At 45.3% G+C, this 17,171-nt stretch overlaps 1 protein-coding gene across 4 annotated transcripts in view; it reads left to right on the top strand.

Annotated features, from left to right (window-relative positions):
• CAMK1D (calcium/calmodulin dependent protein kinase ID) overlaps positions 1–17,171 on the top strand; it is a 457,067-nt gene that overhangs the window by 352,345 nt on the left and 87,551 nt on the right. The window lies entirely within an intron of this gene.

Genomic DNA, 17,171 nt, shown 5'->3' with positions numbered 1-17,171 from the left:
AAGCATTACAGCCATGATGATCAAACGTTTGTTTTTCAATATGCTGTGAAAAATAACTTGGTCCAAAATAAAATTCTCTCCATATATTTCTGTTTAGATACTTACCTTCCATAAAGGTAAAATGTTTTCCTTGGACGTAATTTTAGATTCTCTGTGTACCCTGCCAACAGATCAGGTTTCTCATAAGTTTTTCAGTGGAAAATGTGATCGACAGATATATCAGCTCTTCCTCTGTTAGCTTTGTTTATTAACGCTTTTGACAGGCGGAGTAGGTTTACCAGCTGATTCCTGCATTTTATCAGGTACAAGAGACACAGCAGATGTGGAAGATGCTTTTAAGAACTTCACCAAGAAGCTCAAGGCCCGCCCTAAGGGAAGCTCCACTGTTTTTGAGCTGAAGCTCTCCAGTGATAATAGGACCTGATGTTTTCGGAAGCCCCACACTGCAGGGGTCAGTGTCGCAGGTTCAGGAATGTCAGGATGCATACTTGTGCCTAGAGTACTTATGGCTAGGACAGGTGCACACATACTGTAGTACCAAGTCAGCCTGCAGCAGCGCCGTGGAGGGATGCACAGGGTGAAGAAGGGTGTCTTAGCTGGAGCTGCTGCAACAGAACGCTGGAGACTGGGCAGCTTAAATGCAGATGTATGTTTCTCACAGTTCTGGAGGCTGGAAGTCCAAGAGCAAGGCGGCGGCTGATTCATTTCCTGGTGAGGGCTCTCTTTATGGTTTGCAGACAGCCTCCTTCTCACTGTGTCCTCACGTGGTGGACAAAAAGAGGGCTGTGGCATCTCTTCTCAGGGGAACACTAATCGCATCGTGGGGCCCCCACTCGTTTGACATCATCTAACCTGATCATCTCCCAAAGGTTTCACCTCCTAATACTGTCACACTGGGGGTTAGGGTTTCACCATGTGAATTTGGGGGTGGGGAGACTAATATTCAATACATAACGGAGGGGAGACACAGGTGTAGGATGATCTGGCTGAGAGTTAGGCTCTATTGTGTCCCCCCACTACACACACACGCCTGTTCTTATAGGAAAAATGAAGCAGTGAAGGGGAGGGCACTGAGCTTAGCACAGCAGGTGCCATTGTCAATTCCACACCTGGGAGAGCCTCAGAACCCACCCTCTGTGAAAGGAGGACTTCCCCATGGAAAAGATGCTTTCATCATTCCTGGAGACATGGTACCTATTTCAGATCCCCTTAGAGCTTCTGTTAAGCGGGAGCCTCTTTTAAGAAGTCAAAGGATAGGTGACGTGTGGACAGTGCCTTTGGTTTATCTAAGTCTCGTTTTGGCTTCGGGGTTCCCATGAATTGCGTTTTACCCTGAGGTGGGTGAAGTGTGGCATTAGGTTAACTTTGCTCCCACCAATAACTGGCTTCTCCCAGCAATGACATTTGAGGCAGCAATGGTCTCTGTGTTGGCACGGTACACACTTGGGCACTGGCGGCTTATTGGTTAAAACAAAAACCTAAAAGAAACGGGAGGGAATGTAGACTTTGATCAGTGTTTGCAGAAATCTGAAAGAAGGGTTGGGGCTCCTCTATGTGTCCTCCCTTCAGCTACAGATGTTCGTTAGGATGTGGTCAGACGTGGGGAAGGGCAGGCAGGTGGGCATGTAAGCAGGGCCCCTAACGAGCGGCATTTACCCAGAGCAGCCCAACGTCTAGACCTCGGCTGGTTTGTCAACACATCAAGTGTGGATCTTTTAGTCGGAAGAGAATCCCTCGACAGAGACAGAATGCCAGTATTATTCATTCATAGTGAAATGTATAATTATCCAGTGGGCTCATGTTTGCTAAGTAGCATCGTCTTTCCCATTTAGGCAAAAATACTTAAAAAGGCAAACTACAATCAGAAGATCGCTTGGCTGGATGCGATCAGAGCAGGAGGAGGGAATGGGGTTATGTTGATAGCTGGTGCCATCAGGCTGTGACAGATGGTCGGGAACCCTCATCTGCACCGTAAGGATGTCCCTGTCACAGCCCATGGTCACGGTGAGTCGCCAGAACTCTCCTTCCCCAATGGTCCTCCAGAGGTGCTGCTGACTGGGGAGGTGGTGGGCTTCTCTAAGTCTCTTACCTGTGGTCCCCCTGCTGACCGACCCCGCTGTCAGCCCCAACCCCTGTAGGCATGTTATATGTTAAGAATATGAATCCAGACAAGTGCCTACCTTCATACACAGCATAGTCCCCAAAACATGCACTGCCCTGCAAAATGGAGCAATACATTGACATGACCCCAGCCCAGAGAGGTTTAAAAGTATATTTACATTCATATAAATAGGTGCATTAAGGCCAGGTGCGGGGGCTCACGCCTGTAATCCCAACACTTTGGGAGGCTGAGGCAGGTGGATCACGAGGTCAGGAGTTTGAGACCAGCTTGGCCAACATGGCGAAACCCTGTCTCTACTAAAAATACAAAAAATTAGCTGGGCGTGATGGAGGGCACCTGTTATCCCAGCTACTCAGGAGGCTAAGGCGGGAGGATCGCTTGAACCCGGGAGGCAGTGGTTGCAGTGAGCTGAGATCACTCCGCTATACTCCAGGCTGGGCAACAGAGCAAGACTCCATGTCAAAAATAATGAATGAATGAATGAATGAACCTTAAAATACACACACACACACACACACACCCCAGGATGTCTAATTATCCCTGGTCTTTTAGTTACCGTTTTTTATTGATATATAATGCTGGTACCTATTTATGGGGTATATGTGATGTTTTGTTACCTGCATAGAATGTGTAATGATCAAGTCAGGATATTTGAAGTATCATTACTTCAAATATTTTTCTCTTCTCTATTGGGAACGCCTCAGGTCCTCTATTCTAGCTATTTTGGAATATACAATGCAGTTGTTAACCAAAGGACCCGTACTCTGCTATGGAACATTAGAACTATTCCCACCATCTAACTGTATGTTTGTATCCATTTGCGAACCCCCTCAGACGCCTCCCACACCCTTCCAGCCTGTGGTTTCTATTATTCTACCCTCTACCTCCATGAGATCCACGTTTGCAGCTGCTGCATATGAGTCATCACAGTTCTTGATGTTGTATTCCCCATGCCTGTAGCTTTTTGCTTTTCATTCTTTTAGCACTAAATCTGAACACTGGTCTACCTAGAGACCAGGGAACATCCAGTCGGTCACTTGTATTCTCTGTGATCAGTTCCATCTTTGTCTCTTCTCAAATGCGTGACTGTTGTGAAATCTTCATTTTTTATCACCAGCTGCTTCAGGTGCATTTTCATTTTCCACTTTTAAAATAAGTGACAGGAAAATGCCCCAAATATTCAACAAACAGTTGAATAAATTCTACTCTATAGATGGATACAGTGATTGTGTGAAAATTTAACTTTTAGCTAGAAGTGATTGGCACAATACCAGGCTCAAATGATTTGTGGGAAAATCTAGCTTTTGCATACAAAAGGTCATGTCACCATGTGATACAGTGTGCTGTGTTTTTCAAAAGTTAAATATACAAATTTAGGGAAGTTGATACCACAATCAAATTGTACTTGGATCTTTGCGGGGAGAAGAATGAGACGGCATTTTGCTTTATTTATTTGATTGTTTATTTAGAGATGAAGTCTCTGTCTCACCCAGGCTGGAGTGCAGTGGCACAGTCTCAGCTCATTGCAACCTCCGCCTCCCGGGTTCAAGCAATTCTCCGGCCTCAGCCTCCCAGTTAGTTGAGATTACAGGCATGCTCCACGATGCCTGGCTAATTTTTGCATTTTTAGTAGAGACGGGGTTTCACCATGTTGGGCAGGCTGGTCTCAAACTCCTCACCTCAAGTGATCCACCCACCTCAGCCTCCCAAAGTGCTAGGTTTACAGGTGTGAGCCACCATGTCCGGCCCATTTTGCTAATTTTAATAAATGCTGTAAACAGTTATTGAATGCCTGCTGTGTCAGGCACAGTACTAAGCATCTATCATCAAGTTCTTGGAAGCAGGAGAATGAGGGGACACCTTGGTGCCCTTATGATACCTTGTCACACTTTGATCTGTCTGAAGTGGTTCTGAAATCCCTTTAGACCAGGGATTCTCAGCCTGGTTGACGTGTGGAGCTGGAGAATTCCTTGCAGCAGAGGATGTCTTGTGTATTGTAGGCTGCTGAGCAGCACCCCTGGCTTCCACCCACCAGATCCCAGTAGCATCCCCAGTCTCCAAACATTGCCATATGTCCCCCGTGGGATAGAACCACCCCAGCTTGAGAACCACTGCCTCAGACCCTCCAACTTCTTTGACTTTGCCAGAAAAATTTGCATCAGGCCTGCCTACTGATCCATCTAAGTGTTTTATGCGTTGAGCCAATGTGTTCAGAAGCCTCAGAGTGGTGCCTGGGAGACAGGGGGCTCTGCGAGTGACAGTGCAGTTGGTTCATGGCAATAAGCACGTGCCACGTCATGAGAACTTGTCACACTGCTGTTTTGCACACACAGCACCCTGCACCTTCTTTGCACAGTGTGCCTGGAACATCAGCTGAAACTTTTTAAAACTATATTAAAAGTTGTCTTTCAACCCCTATTTCAAGATCGCATGTTTTAATAGGAGACAACCCAATCATTACAAAACTAGAGCTCGAACCTAAAAACATGAGTCGGTGGCTGGAATTGAACTGGCGTGTTGACCCAGTGCACACACTTAGCCCACGTGGTGTTCACTGCAGTTCAAGATGGGAGTAGAGGCAGGCTCGTACCGTCAACCACAACCCAGCTGTTGGGACTCTCTTATTCGGGCAGGGAGGGGAGCGAAGGAAAGAGTGGACTGGCAACAGCAACCCCGGATCCCATGAGCAGGGCTTCTACCCAGATAAACCAGGCTGTGTATGTTCACTGGGGGCTTGCTGTGATAGCTTCTCTCTTTTTTTTTTTTTTTCTTTTCTTCCTCCTAAAGCATGGGTCTGAAGATATTTTCTCATTTTAAATGTATTGGTCAGTGTTAAAAACCAAATACCGTTACCTGAGAAGTAGCCTCGTGATAATGTACATTTCCTAGTCCTTCATTACACTGGGTTTGAAGTGTGATTCATCAAAGTGTCTTTTTAAAAAGCAGTCTTTGTACTGGTTTTGTAAGTAATTTTAAAAATTACATTTTGATTTTCAACATGTATGCCAATTTTTTGGTACGTTTTTACAGCCAACTTAGGCTTTCACAGTGAACTCTGAAAGAAATAATGAAGAGCACTTCACTGCTTTTTCCTTGGGGTTGTCAGTAAAATCAGTACAATTAGGCTTTCACGAAAACCGTTGGAGATTCCTCATAAAAAATAAGTGCCGTCATTCCCAGTAACATATTCACTGCTGGGCAGCTTGGAGTGGTGGAGACACTGGAAGAAAAATTTGTGAAATTATTGTTAGCAGAACGACCTGTGACCTAAGGTAACCATTTGAAGTTTTGAAGTGGTCTTTTCTCCTTCCTGGTGAAGAACAATACATGCACATTTTCTCCATGAAAAAAAGATTTTGACCAGCCTGGGCAGCATAGACCCCCGTCTCTGCAAAAAAATAAAATAAAATAAAAATAGCCAGGTTTACTGGTGCATGCCTGTGATCTTAGCTACTCGGGAGGCTGAGGTGGGAGGATCACTTGAGGCCAGGAATTTGAGACCAGCCTGGGCAACATAGTGAGACTTCGTCTCTACTAAAAATAAAACTAATTAGCTGGATGTGGTGGTACACACCTGTGGTCCCGGCTACTTGGGAGGCTGAGGTGGGAGGATGGCTTAAGCCCAGGAGTTTGAGGCTGCAGTGAGCCATGACAGCACCACTACACTCCAGCCTGGGCAACAGTGAGACCCTGTCTTAAAAAAAAAAAAAAAAGATTCATTGCAAAGAAAGAAATTTCATCATTGAAAGAAATAGATTCTATACTGAAATCATTAACAACTACAGTGTTTCATTATAGACCTGAAAGAAAGGGTGTATTTCATACTAAATTATTTTTATTCACAATGCTCAGGAGTTGAAATTTTCTTTTTCTAAGTGGGAGCTTCTCTTCTGCCTTCTCTACTGACTCCTTACAAAGTAAGAGCAGGCTCCAAAGCTCGTTAAACCCATGTGTCATTTCAGCAAGCCACTGACTCATGTATTTTGGTTCGAGTTCTAGTTTTGTAATGATTGGGTTGTCTCCTATTATACTGAAACATGTGATCTTGAAATAGGGGTCAAAAGACAACTTTTAATGATTCATAGACATTATTTAAAGCAGATAGAAAAAAATACCAGAATGACCACTCATCTTGAATTTTGGCGTGATTTTGTCTAAATTGCAAATATTTGATTTTTATGCAGCATAAGAATGTTTCTTGTCAACTTTGGCGTGTTTTAGCCATTTACTTCAGTGACGGTACCCACAGGGTGGGAATCTTGTACCCAAAAGAAGGGTTTTAATTAGTAGACACTCAAGCCACCAGATGGCTCCCTTAGGTTTAAAAAATCTCCATTTGGGGAAAATAAATGGACGTTTCCTAGTAAATTTAGAATAACACCCTAAAGTTGTAATGTGAGCCTGTCTTCAGGGTTTCGAGCTGAAGTTAGAGGCTTAGAGTTGTCGTTTGAGGGTTTTTGTTTCTTCATTTAATGATTTAAAAACAGTTTATGATACAAGAACTTCAAGATGGTTTTACCACATGCATCGTGACTTAGAGTCTTCATTGGCTCTTCTGGATTTTTCCATTCAGAGTTGAAATGCCTTACCTCTTCTTTCTTTTACTCTCTGCTAACCATTTTCTACAGGGTACGCTGTGCCTTATCAGTCTCGTAACTGGGCTGCCTAACACTCGCTAAGACAGCACGGGGAGTTTACAGCCAGAGAATCTGTAAGCCACGTGCCGCTCATCTGCCTTGCCTGCTAGCACAGACCCCACACTTGGGCGCTCTCACATCCGCTAAGTCACTGAAACCCAGTGGGGTGGATTCATCTCATCAAAAAGAAATAGAGACAAGGTACGACAATTACGGGGGTTTTGACTGAAGGTTCTCATTGGAAGTTCCCAGTGAAAACGGCTGAAGAGGCCGGGCGCGGTGGCTCATGACTGTAATCCCAGCACTTTGGGAGGCCGAGGTGGGCAGATCGCCCGAGGTCAGGAGTTTGAGACCAGCCCTGCCAACATGGTGAAACCCTATCTCTACTAAAAATACAAAAATTAGCTGGGCATTGTGGCACATGCCTGTATTCCCAGCTACTCAGGAGGCTGAGGCAGGAGGATCACTTGAGCCCGGGAGATAGAGGTTGCAGTCAGCCAAGGTCATGCCACTGCACTCCAGGCTGGCGACGGAGTGAGACTCCTTCTCAAAAAAATGAAAACAAACAAAACTGTAAAAGCCTTTCCCTCATTTCATGAATGCACCACACTCGGTCTCTTCGTGAAGACTCTCCTTGTATCAAAAGGAATCTGCAAAGAAGCATTCTCCTGACACCTGTGGCCCGGCGTGAGGCAGGAGTAAGTAGGCTGGATTGAGCAGCCTTCAACAGATCTTTTTTTGCTTTTTAGGGCTAGAACCACTTTGTAGTAACCTTTCCACTGATGGACCCACTCACCTGGAAACTGAAGGAACTCAGAAAGAACCCAATGGCAGCACTGAACCACTGCGTCCCTGCCAGTGTTACCCCTCCTCCTTCAGGGACCACTTTTTTTTTTTTTTTTGGATAGGGAGTCTCACTTTGTTGCCAGACTGGAGTGCAGTAGCATGATCTGGGCTCACTGCAACCTCCACTTCCCGGGTTCAAGTGATTCTCCTGCCTCAGCCTCCCGAGTAGCTGGGACTGCAGGCACGTGGCACCACGCCTGGCTAATTTCTGTGTTTTTTAGTAGAGACAGAGTTTTGCTATGTTGGCCAGGATGGTCTCAATCTCTTGACCTCATGATCTGCCCACCTCGGCCTCCCAAAGTGCTGGAATTACAGGCGTGAGCCACCGCGCCCGGCCCAGTGAGCACCTTTTACCTGGCAAACCTGTTTCAGAGTTATCCCAGGCTGAAACCTATGAATAACTCTCTTTTAGCAGGTGCTAGAAAATAATTGCTCATCACATCCCAGTCTTTAGATTCCAGTCTTCTGGGAAGTGTGGCTGAGAAGTCAATATGTGGGGATAGTTGTGAGCAGTCCAGCTCAAGTTTTAGCACACAGAAGAATCACCTGAGAATATCACTAAAGCAAAGGTTCCTGGCCCCGCCTTCAGAGATTCTGATTGGGTGGGTCTGGGTGGGAAAGGGGGCATGAATTTGCATCTAGAACAAGCTCCCATGTGATACCAAGAGCTGGTCCAAGGACGATGCTTTGAGTGGCAAGACCTTTAAGAATATGCTTCTAAGACCCAGCTGTTGTCACCTGGAAGGAGGGATGCCTTTGGAGGCGAACAGCAGAGCCACTCATACTGTTTCCCATCTGAACCACACAGGATTTGATGTCACTCAGGGCTTATGACTTGAATTAGGTTGTAAAAGAGCCCAGCCTCGTCCGTCTGCAGAATTTGTAGCAAAGAGTCACTCTTGAGGTATCAGTGAGAGAAGAGCCCGGGTGTCGGAGCATCATGTAGAGAATGCGCCTCCTGGTTTTAGGCCTTCACTTCCATCCAGAGGCAGGTGATTTTAGACAGCCCCATCAGTGACACAGTTCCACTGAACGTCACAGACACGCTGAGTGATGCAGACCTTGGCAGGTCTGTGACGAGTCTCCTCCAACAAGGCTCCTCAAGGCGTTCTGAGGAATCTCTCAACCCACCCATTGCTTAAGGATAATAGGACCTGGAGGTGACATTGTAGATAAGACTGTTGACACTCTCTAATCTCAACTAAGCAAACAGAGACTCATTGTCCCAAGCCAGTGGCTGACACAGTGCCCCAAATGTCTTAACAGAGTTTGACAGGGAAATGGGAGCCCTTCAGCCCTTTTTGAGAAGGAAACTACAACAGCGAGAAGATTATTTTTCTGTCTTGAATGGCCCCGAAGAATCAATAAGGATTGAAGGCTTTTCCATTCCGTGGAAAGGAGGTTGTTCTTGGCAAGTTACACTGAGAAGCCTGTTGAATGCCTTGTCTTTAAGTCTTTTCAGCCTTAGAATTGAATTAACTGCAGGCCAAGGACATACATGAACCATGTGAGTCGTTTTTCAGAAGCCAACAATAGGGCACCTGTCCTCTGAAATTGGTGAATCCATTCAGCGGAGATTCTTGGCAAGGCTTTGTGTGAGATGACATAAATAGGCCCTGACCCCGCGGGGCTTGTTGTCTTTGGGTGAGATAGAGTCATCTGTACACAAATAATCACACACTGTCTAATCTGTGCCACATGAATAGCAAAGGTGAACATGGCCAGTAAGCGAGATCTTCAAGGTCCAGGGACTAACGTCTGGAAAAGCTGGGACGTGTAGAATAGCATGTCCTTCAGTCTCATAGCTTGCCGTGGCTCCCCACACATTTCAATTACTCAATAAGTAATTCGAGACCTGTCACAGTTTTTTTCTCACATAATGGACAGCCTTGATGAGGGCTAGCAGTTTCTTTGTTTCCTATTCCCCATACATCCAACTTATAAAAACACCTTCTGGAACTCCATACAGGGAAAGATAGAGTTTAATCAGAGGAAATGTGCCAGTGGGCTGTGCATCACTCAATTTAGCACTGCTGGGAGCGGATCAAAATCTGGGATCCATTGTATTAGATGGCTCCAAGCTTCAAAACTTGGTGTTGCTTTCTCTGGCATCCATCCATCCATCCATCCATCCATCCATCCATCCTGTTAAGTGCGCTCTGAAGGAAGAGACCACCTAAACAGGCTTTGTGTGAGCAACAAGGCTGTTTATTCACTCAGGTGCAAGCAGGCTGAGTCTGAAAAGAGAGTCAGCAGAGGATGGTGGGTTAGGAGCTGGTTTCATAGGTTGCGGGTAGGTAATGGAAAGTTACAGTTTAGGGCAGTTTTTTGCAAGCCGGGGTAGGGGGCAGTCACAGGGTCCAGTGTCACAAGGTTGACCTATCAGTTGAGGCAGGAATGGTGGGAGAATGTTGCAAGGTCAGTTAATCAGGCCACAGGGTCCAGTGTCACAAGGTTGACTTATCAGTTAAGGCAGAAACAATGGTAGAATGTCGCAAGGTCAGTTAGTCAGGCACTGCAGGAGCTAGCTGTTCTTCTCCTTTTGCGGTTTTCTTGTTATCTCAGACTTTCTGGCCCCTAGAGGCCATGTGGAGGTGTACGTGTGGGTTACAGGGATCCCCATGGCTTGACTATGGTGTAGTCCATGGTACAATCAGTTCAAAGAACCTTGCACATCTATCCATCCATCCTTTCACCCAAAAAATATTTACTGAGCATCTGCTAGGTGCCAGGGCCTTTGTAAACATCAGGAATATGGTAGTGAACAAAACGGGCAAGGACCCTGTGCTCACAGAGCTCATTACCTAGCAGAGGGCAACCCATAGTAACAGGTGCACATGTGCATGACCTAGGTGCCTCCAGGTAGTAATCAGTAGGCCACGTGGCTTGATGGGAAATGACTGGGGGTGATTACGGTTCAGTGGGCCAGTGCCTCCTTTGATAGACAAGCCCTGGTTATGGACATGGCCCTGGACTCCAGGTGTCAGAATTGCCATCATAGACCTAACGTCTATAACAGATTCTTTTGTAGGCATTACTGAAATCCCTGACTGCCCTCTAAGTGTAGCAGGCTGTGTAACTAGAGTGAGCTCTGTTTCCCAGAGTGAGGTTGCTTTCTGACGTCTCTGCTTTTGAATTTTTTTTTTTTTTTTTGAGATGGAGTTTTGCTCCTGTTGCCCAGGCTGGAGTGCAATGGCATGATCTCGGCTCGCTGCAACCTCCTCCTCCTGGGTTCAAGCGATTCTCCTGCCTCAGCCTCACAAGTAGCTGGGATTAACAAGCATGCCCCACCATGCCGGGCTATTTTATATTTTGAATAGAGATGGGGTTTCACCATGTTGGTCAGGCTGGACTGGAACTCCTGACCTCAGGTGATTTGCTCACCTCGGCCTCTCAAAGTGCTGTGATTACAGGCATGAGCCACCACGCCCAGCTCTGAGGTCTCTTTTATAAGGGCACTAATCCCATTCACAAGGGCTCCACCCTTATGACACAATAATCTCCAAAGGTTCCTCCTCCTAAACACCATCACCTTGGATGTTAGGATTTCAGTATGTGCATTTTGGGAGACCAGTCCATGTAGACTTTAAGATAACTCCAAAGCATTTGAATGGAGTTTAAGGTATAAAGTTATCCCTTGGAAATTACAGAAGTTTGCCCTTCAGCATCCTCATCTGTAAGTGGAGAAAATGATATTTCATCAGTAAGTTATGAGGAATTCTTAGCCAAGCTCTGGGCACATGATAGCCATTTGGCAAATGTTGGTTTCTTCCCCCACGGCCTACCAAAGGATTTGGACGAGGTTAGTTCAAAGGTTCTTAGCATTTACACTTGAAGCTATAGGATTAAAATCCCTGTCCTTACAGAGTTTCTGGCATTAAGGCAGAAACAAAAGAAATGTAATGCATGGCACTGATCACTGAAAAGAGTGAGATCTATTGGGAACTACTTGAAACAAGAGTGACAAGTACAAAAGAATAAACAGGGCTGGGCACGGGGGCTCACGCCTGTAATCCCAGCACTTTGGAAGGCCAAGGTGAGTGGATCACGAGGTCAGGAGTTCGAGACCAGCCTGACAAACATGGTGAAACCCCGTCTCTACTAAAAATACAAAAATTAGCTGGGCATGGTGGCATGTGCCTCTAATCCCAGCTACTCAGGAGGCTGAGGCAGGAGAATCGCTTGAACCCAGGAAGCAGAGGTTGCAGTGAGCCGAGATCACGCTGCTGCACTCCAGCCTAGGCGACAGAGCAAGACTCCATCTAGGAAAAAAAAAAGAGTAAACAGGAAATGTGATTTAATAAGTACGTGACAGAATATTGAAAGTGTTTATTAGTATATGTCTAATGGAGGTACAATAGGTGCTCTCAGGGCAGGTGGAAAATCGTGTGGGCTGGAGGCTGTTCCAGAGTCCACACAGGAAGAAGAACTATGTGAACGCAGCATGGGGAATAGAAGAAATGGACATGAAGAGGCTCAAGTCGCAGGGTGTCGGGCGGTGCATTTGTGAGTTGCAGGCCCATACATCTTAAAGCCGTCTCATTGAGCCACACTTCATTTAGAATTTGTTGTTATTTGGAAGGAGATAAGCTACAGTTTGGGAGAACTGAGATTTATTAGGTGTTTGAACGGTCTGAACAGGTGAACTGTAGAACTTTTGCTTTAAAAGGAAAAACTGTCCGACCCATTCCATGTCACAGATGAGGTATCTGCAGCTCAGAAGGTTCAGTAGTGTCCCTGACCTCACACAGCTGGTCAATGACACACCCCAAACTAATTAAATCCTGCCTTCCCTGCATCATTTTGGGGGCATCTCATCTCAGAAAAGGTGAGGAAGGCTATCTACTTAAGAAAATAAACTGTTGAAAATACCACGGAAGTATTGATGACAAAAAGGCATACAGGAATTGCCATACAGTACCAGTGAACATGCATCTTTTGCTACTGTGTAAGCTTATCACACATCAGCCTACTTACGAACGAAAGCAAGACCTCCAAGAGGCAGAATAGTTACTATGTAAATTGACAGGAATTTTCTTTCTATTAAAATACATCATAAACAAACATATTTATATCCTTGCAGTAGTTTAAAACTCCATTAGCAGGGTTTTTTGTTTTGTTTTCTGTTTGATGCTCTGTTGCCCAGGCTGGAGTACAGTGGCGTGATTTCAGCTCACTGCAACCTCTGCCTCCCAGGTTCAAGCAATTCTCATGCTTCAGCCTCACTTGTAGCTGGGATTACAGGCGCAGGCCACCATGCCTGGCTAATTTTTGTATTTTTAGTAGAGACAAGGTTTCACCATGTTGGCCAGGTTGGTCTCAAACTTTTGACCTCAAGTGATCTGCCTGCCTCAGCCTCTCAAAGTGCTGGGATTACAGGTGTGAGCCACGGCGCCCAGCCTCCCTTAGCAGGTTTTTAAGTGTGTTTCAGGACTTGTATCTTTTTGTCTTGGACTGCCTTCTCTTTTAACGGAGTGAGGAAAATGGCATCAGTATGCATGGAGAAGGGACTCTGGGGGTCAAGGTTTGTGTTTTGGGGCTTTCCGAGTCCCTGAGTAGGTTCTAGCGCCACTGAGGATCGGAGTCACTTAGAGGAGTTTTGCCTGTGCGAGGTTTCATCTGCTTTGGATTTACTACAGCTGTCACTCTGTGTCTTCTGGTGTAAGAGTGGAACATGGTTGCTGGACAAAAGCAAAACCTTGTAAATCCACTTTAAAGAAAGCAAGTGAATACATCCCTGTTGTCCTCAACATGGAGTTAAATGGCTCTTTGGGGATAGATTCATACTTTGAAGAGCTTGACACCAGGCAGCCACTGTCTGAGCTTCAGAGGAAGGAAATGTTTCTGGGTGAGTGAAATAAAGCCCCGCTCAGGGTAGCGCGACTTCTATGGGCCTTCAGTTGGGTCTGGCCAGGTGACAGAATGTGATCCGCCTGACTTGGCGGCTGCAGGGAGCTACGGTCACACCACTGCACTCCAGCCTGGGTGACAGCAAGATCCCATCTCTTAGAAAAACAAAACGGATGTGATCCGTCCTCATCCCAGCATCCGCCACCTGAGATGTTTGATGTAACTGTGAAAAGAACAAAGGCATGTTTCTTTCAATCGCATCTCTTTCAACAGCCTAAACTTCACAAATGGTAACCAGCCATATTCGTCTAGTATTTTGCAGCAGAACCAAGGGTCCCACTGTGTTTCTCCTTAGCCGTGGGGACTGGGGGCAGCTGGGGAACCCTCAGAGCCACAGTCCTCTGTGGACTCGGCTTGCAGATCCCTGCCTGGTACCTGGCCTCATTGCCACAGGAGCCAATAAGAAAATAAGGGCAGGGGCATTTTGTCAACCCTGGATATTTGCACCCCTGGAATACGTTAATGTTAGGTTGGTGCAAAAGTAATCGTGGTTTTGGCATTACTTTTAATTTTTAGTAGAGATGAGGTTTCACCATGTTGGCCAGGTTGATCTCAAACTTTTGACCTCAAGTGAGCCGCCCACCACAGCCTCCCAAAGGCCGCAATTGCTTTGTCCGTGATTATTTTTGCACCAACCTAATGTATTCTTATGTGTGCAAGTATCTGTAACTTCCATTAAGCTCAAAAGTAGGGGGTTTCCTTTCTAAACAAAAAGGACATCAGAGTAGGAGTTTTCAAGAGAGAGTAAAGTGCATTGTCAACTCAAATATATGAATCCGAACATGATTTTTAAAAAGATGCTTTAGCCAGAACAGTTAGTGCTCTGACAGACTTTAACAGCTTTCTTAAAAAGGCATAAGTGCCCACCGGCAATGTCAATTACTACTTTATTTTCTCAGCAGTCTTCTCTCATTTCGGCATCAGGCAGGAAAGAGCAACATCGTGAGACGTGTTCCCACCTGCTTCTGTGGGAGCAGGGATTCCAAAACTGGTCATGTGTGTCTAGCCAGCTGCACACTGCTGAATAATACCATATCTTTTTTTTTTTTTTTTTTTTGAGACGGTGTCTTGCTCTGTCGCCCAGGCTGGAATGCAGTGGCACGATCTCCGCTCACTGCAATCTCCACCTCCCAGGCTCAAGCGATTCTCCTGCCTCAGCCTCCCAAGTAGCTGGCATTACAGGTGCCCACCACCATGTCTGGCTAATTTTTGTATTTTTAGTAGGGATGGGGTTTCATCATCTTGGCCAGGGTGGTGTCAAACTCCTGACCTCAGGTCATCTGCCTGCCTCAGCCTCCCAAAGTGCTGGGATTACAGGCATGAGCCACCTCGCCCAGCCTGGCTTTCAAGTATATAGACTATTTCTCTTTCTTGGGGAATATTTCTAATTCACACATGTTCAAAGTCAAATATTTCTTACATACCTCTGAGAAGTTTCAGTATCAGAGATATATTCAAAATAGCATTGGCTTCAAATAGCTAGAAGAGTATTGAATGTTCCCAAAGAAATGATAAATGTTTGGGTTGAGGGATATGCTAATTACCCTGATCTGATTACCATACATAGGCCGTATAGTATATATTGCTGTGTACCCATCACTGTGTACCCCGTAAATATGTACTGTGATTATTTGTCAATTCAAAAGTAGAAATTTAAACGGTGTCAGCAGCTGAGCACAGTGGCTCACGCCTGTAATCCCGGCACTTTGGGAGGCCAAGGTGGGCAAATCATCTGCAGTCAGGAGCTCAAGACCAGCCTGGCCAAGAGGGTGAAACTTTGTCGATACTAAAAATACAAAAATCAGCTAGGTGTGATGGCACACACCTATAATCCCAGCTACTTGGGAGGCTGAAGCATGAGAATTGCTTGAACCTGGGAGGCAGAGGTTGCAGTGAGTCCAGATAGCACCACTGCACTCCAGCCCAGGTAACAGACCAGACCCAGTCTCAAAAAGAAAAATAATGTTAGCCATTCAGGATTTCCAAAGTCCCATTTTGTTCCACAACCATCGGTCATAACAGAATGAAATTTTGATATAAAATGTTGCACATATTTAAAATTGATATTTCCCCACCAAGAATATTTTTTGTTTTTCTTTAAATCTCATCATTTCTAAAATGGATTTACAGGCAACAGTTAAAGTTTTCAAAATATAATGAATACTGATTTTTCTGCTCTCCCCACACTTCCTAAACACATTGAGAAGGAATCCTCGTAGCCAAGCCTTTCAGTATTTCACCCCTGGGCACGTGCCGTATGCTTTTTTGTTTTTTCTAGCCAATAGTTAATCAAGATTGTTACTTAGCTGACCAGGAGCAGTGGCTGATGCCTGTAATCCCAGCACTTTGGGAGGCTGAGGTGTGTGGATCACCTGAGGTCAGAAGTTCGAGACTAGCCTGGCCAACATGGGGAAACCCTGTCTCTACTAAAATTATATATATATATAATTAAAATATGAAAATTAGCCAGGTGTGGTGGCACACACCTATAATCCCAGCTACTCAGGAGGCTGAGGCAGGAGAATCTCTTAAACCTGGGGGGTGGAGGTTGCAGTGAGCCAAGATCGTGCCACTGCACTCCAGCCTAGGTGACTAAGCAAGACTCCGTCTCAAAAAAAAAAAAAAAAAAAATGTTTTAGTTAACCTATAAAGTAAAATTGATGACATGGTAATGGTACAAATGGAATACTGTGGTTAAGCAGAAAGCCAACTTACATATTGTCAACTCTAATTAGACCTTGTTCCGAAGCAGAATTAAGAGGGACATGTCTTAGAAAATAATTCTATAGAAGCCATGACTAGGACACGCTCATTGTTATTAGTAATTCTTTTTATTCCACTCACCGCCCTCACTCTGTGTATATAGAGAGCAAAGCTGTGCCCAGCGCTTTCAATAATTCATGAAGTTCTCATGCTAGTTCTGTGATGGTTGAAGAAACTTGAGACTTGGAGACCTGGTGACTTGCCTCAGTGACGAAGCTTAGATTTGCTCCCATGTCTCCCAGATTCTTGAGCCCACAACCTTACCTACTACGACTGTGGTTTTCAAACATGGGGTAGAGTTTTGAGTTTTCACTTTGTTTCAACAAGAATAGCTCATTTAAAAAAAATGCTTTGCACGTGTTTGTGCATCCAGGTGAGAATTCATTTGAACTTGGCCCTCTGTGCGCCCAGCTGCCCAGGGCCATGGTGAGGAGAGGCCGTATTCAATCCAGGCCTTCAACAAGCCGTGCCCATGGCGGCACCCAGCCTCCCCGTCACTCTGTCCTCAGCCTGCTAAGCCTGAATGCTCTGTAGCATGCACGGGGCAGGTGCTGATGGAGGCTTGTGGCTCATGGAGGCCAAATAGCCAGGAGCTGGGGCTTTTTGTAAAAACTCATCACCTGAGCAAGGGAAGCAAAACTAAGCCTCAATTCGATGATGGTAGGCTGCAACTTAAAGGCTTCTGAAGACTTTTTAAACCAATCTCTTTCAAGTCTAGAAATATTAAGAAGGTTATGACTTAAAAACATTAAGGCAGAATGGGTTTGTGGATCTGAGGTTAAATAATCATTTAGGGCAAAGCAGGCATCACTGGTCTGTGCTTATATAACAATATTGCTTTTTCTTTTCTTTTTCTTCTTCTTCTTCTTTTTTTTTTTTTTTTTTTTTTTTTT

The sequence above is a fragment of the Cebus imitator genome, unplaced genomic scaffold, assembly GCF_001604975.1.
Source record: "Cebus imitator isolate Cc_AM_T3 unplaced genomic scaffold, Cebus_imitator-1.0 Scaffold61, whole genome shotgun sequence".
Lineage (NCBI taxonomy): Eukaryota > Metazoa > Chordata > Mammalia > Primates > Cebidae > Cebus > Cebus imitator.
Note: the sequence above shows the minus strand (reverse complement) of the source record. Positions and strands in the feature narration are given on the sequence as shown.